Raw genomic sequence first — 3,424 nt, 5'->3', positions numbered from 1 at the left:
TTTACAAAAAAAAAAAAAGATCTTGTTTCACAAAAATAAATATTCTAAAAATAATAATGCATTAGTTCAATCAAGAAGCTCTTGAAATTCAGGGCTAGAGCCATAGCACAGCGGTAGGGTGTTTGCCTTGCATGTGGCTGACCAGGACAAACCTGGGTATGATCCCTGGAGTCCCATATGGTCCCCCAAGCCAGGAGCTATTTCTGAGTGCATAGCCAGAGCTATCACTGAGCATCACTGCTTGTGCCCCCCCCACAAAAAAACAAGCTCTTGAAACTTAAATGAGAAGACCACAAATCAAGCACCAACTCAATTTGAAAATCTGTATTTAAAGTTATAACTTTGTTTTACATGAGTGAAAATATTCAAGTAGTATGCTGAATTTTTTATTAATATTGTATTCATAGTTTTATTAATGGTATTTATTTTATATAGTTATTTATATGTTTAAATAATATTTGTTTATCAATGATATTTAATAATGTTTCTGAGGTATTATATTCTCTCATTATTAGATTTCATGTTTTTAAAATAATTTCACAGAGTCTGAAATATAACTATTTCATAGTCTGATTAATAATACATAGCCGACTACCCCTTCACCCCTCAATCCCATCCAGATTTTCCAACTTATTAAAACTCTTCACCTTTAGTTCTTAATCTATTAGGCATCAAGACTGATTTCCTACCCCAACGAACCAGTACCCAGCACCTGAGTGAAGGGACATCCACTCAAACCCACACCTCGTCCCCGGCAGGAAAAGACAACCAACACCCCTACTGACTCATGCTGTGTGGCTCTCCCTACCAACTTATCCTAACGTGGACTGTTGCTGGATACTGGACTTAGCCCTAAAAGGACTCCCAATGCAAGAACTTTACACAAGACCCCCCTCAAATCTTTTACCAATCTCAGGAAGGGCAGGGTGTGCGATGAAAAGGTGCCTGGGGAAAAATAATAATACATACTTGAAGTGTATTGGGAGAGGTAAAATAGGAATATGCATATTTGTTTAGAATTCTAAAACACAGCTTATTTTAACAGAGGCTCCATTTCTATAGTACACTGGATCATAACTGTCAAAATATCTTTCCTACTATCTCTACTGATTTTATACCATATCGCTCATTCCTAGTTAGCTGAAGTTTGATAAATTGCTATGTTAATTGTTCTTCCTAACCAAAATAATAAAAATAAAACTTTTCTTTCACATTCTTATCTTTCATCAGCCAACTAGTTCTTCATGGGACTTTTGAAATTCAAATCAATTCAGTCTTAGAGCCATCTGTAAATTAGCTTAAGCAACCTGTTTTGTTCATTTTGAAATTTATCAACATAAAATTTTAAAAAGGCACTTTCTCAAGTATCATATAATAATTTAAATGTATCAAATATTTTGCTATATAAGTAATCATTCTCTGGAGTAAAATTTTGTAAATTTTATTTTTAGTATCACTTGATGGTATTAAGCAAATAATGTCACCTTTCTGAGATCAACTTTCTTGTAACAACAAAGCAAAGGGGATTGTACTAGTTTTTATGATGCTCTCCAGCTCAAAAGTGGTATGTTTCTTACCAAGCTAAAATCAACATTAGTTAATTAAGTAGAAAAATTTTGATGATAGTATGCCAAGTACTGTGTACAAATTGTACAACTACAATATAAGTAATCAGTTCTTAATTAAAAATTCCTTAGTGGGTTCATTTTATTAAAATAGCTATATTATATAATTCTCTTTGAAACTCTGTTACTCTCTACGTCTTTACTCTGGAAAAAAATTATGCTGATATTCAAGACAGTAACCACAAATATTTATTATTTAAGTAATGACATAGATTAAGTAATAGCTCTGTAAGAGTTTATATCTAGAAAATATTTTTCTCCCAGTAACATTTAAAATATGTGTTCTTTTAAACTGTGGCAGTTATCTCCAATAGTGCTCAGGAATATTGTGGTGTTGGAGACTGAACACAAGGCTTATTCTAGGTTCCTTGATCCACATCCTTGAACATGAAATATAATAGTTACTACATGATAGTTAATATAGAATCTTCTGATTTTATACCCATATCCTGTAGACACATGAATTCTTTAATACGACCTTTCGAATAGCACATGATCTTATTACCAATACAACTTCAATTATATCTTGCATCTCTCTCCTTGGATTGTTCTTCTTTGATCATACATTTTTTTTACTAAACTTTTTGTGTTGCTCAAAATTATTGCATTGTAATGGTTAAATTTTATATATAAACTAAGAAAAATATCCTAGAGTTTCAATTAAATGTCAATAGCTTTGTTTACATTTAATATAAATATAATGAATTTCTACAATCAATTGATTTTAAATAAATAAAATTAGGATCATTACCTGAGTAGACTTTACCCATGTGAATTTTATAGCCTGTTCCTATAGAATACATGCTAATGTTATGTGATGTAAATGTTTTATGCCTAGTCAGACCTCACAATGCTATCAGGCAATTTCTTCTTTTTTTTAAATATGGAATGCTCCCCGAATTTTCGTGTTATTCTTGTGCAGGGGCCATCCTAATCTTCTCTTTATCATTCCAATTGTAGTATATGTGCTGTCGAAGTGAGCATCAGGCAATTTCTTGTCATAAGTCTTTGTCTCTCTCTTTCCCTCTTAATACTGCATTCCTCATACTATAATTTATTTATATTATATATACATGTATAATATATGTATATAAATTCTTATGTAAGAACTTTGCTCTTTTTAGTACTATTTGTTTATTTTTATATATCTGAATAGTTCATTTTTATAATTATTTTTAGATAAATCGTCACCTTTTCAGGGATATCCTTATCTCTATATTTTATTTTGAAAAAGCATAAATGATCCACCACCAATCGTATTTTTCATCTCTTATTATTTTATTTGAAGAATATATTCACTACCAGAATCTGTACATATGTAAATTTTTAATTTGGTTCCCTATTTTCTCTTCACAAGATTGTAAACTCTGTGAGGAAGCAATTTCATGTCTTTTGTTCAATACAAAATCCTAGCATCTAAAAATTTATAAAATATTTAATGAGTAAATGAGTCACTAAATCGGTTGTCTGGAGTTGAAAGAATGTTATCTGGGTGGAGAAAATAGCTGATAACAAAAAAATTAAAAATAAATTACTTTTAAAGTTAGAACTCTTTATCTTCTAAAAAATAAGAAACTATCTTCGTTTCTGTACTTTTCTTCATCATGAAGTTCAATACCTGCCAATTTTCTTTTATTCAGCAAAAAATTACTTAAAGCCTAGTCAATGCTAAAAATGACTATATAAGCACAATGTAACCAATTACAAAGGAGAACTTCTCAAAGGAAGTTACTTGTAAGCTGTGATGAAGTCAACGGAACAAAAATGTAGAATTGAGATAGATACAAAAGGAACATACA

The 3,424-nt window shown here is 30.8% G+C and overlaps 1 non-coding gene across 1 annotated transcript; it reads right to left on the bottom strand.

Annotated features, from left to right (window-relative positions):
* Window positions 1-2,502: 2,502 nt before the first annotated feature.
* LOC126007525 (U6 spliceosomal RNA) lies at window positions 2,503-2,609 on the bottom strand. The gene has a single exon (XR_007495081.1). It is a non-coding gene; the product is annotated as a U6 spliceosomal RNA (small nuclear RNA).
* Window positions 2,610-3,424: the final 815 nt, after the last annotated feature.

This window comes from Suncus etruscus, chromosome 4, assembly GCF_024139225.1.
Source record: "Suncus etruscus isolate mSunEtr1 chromosome 4, mSunEtr1.pri.cur, whole genome shotgun sequence".
NCBI lineage: Eukaryota > Metazoa > Chordata > Mammalia > Eulipotyphla > Soricidae > Suncus > Suncus etruscus.
The sequence above is the reverse complement of the archived record's forward strand: the minus strand, read 5'-3'. Positions and strand labels throughout refer to the sequence as shown.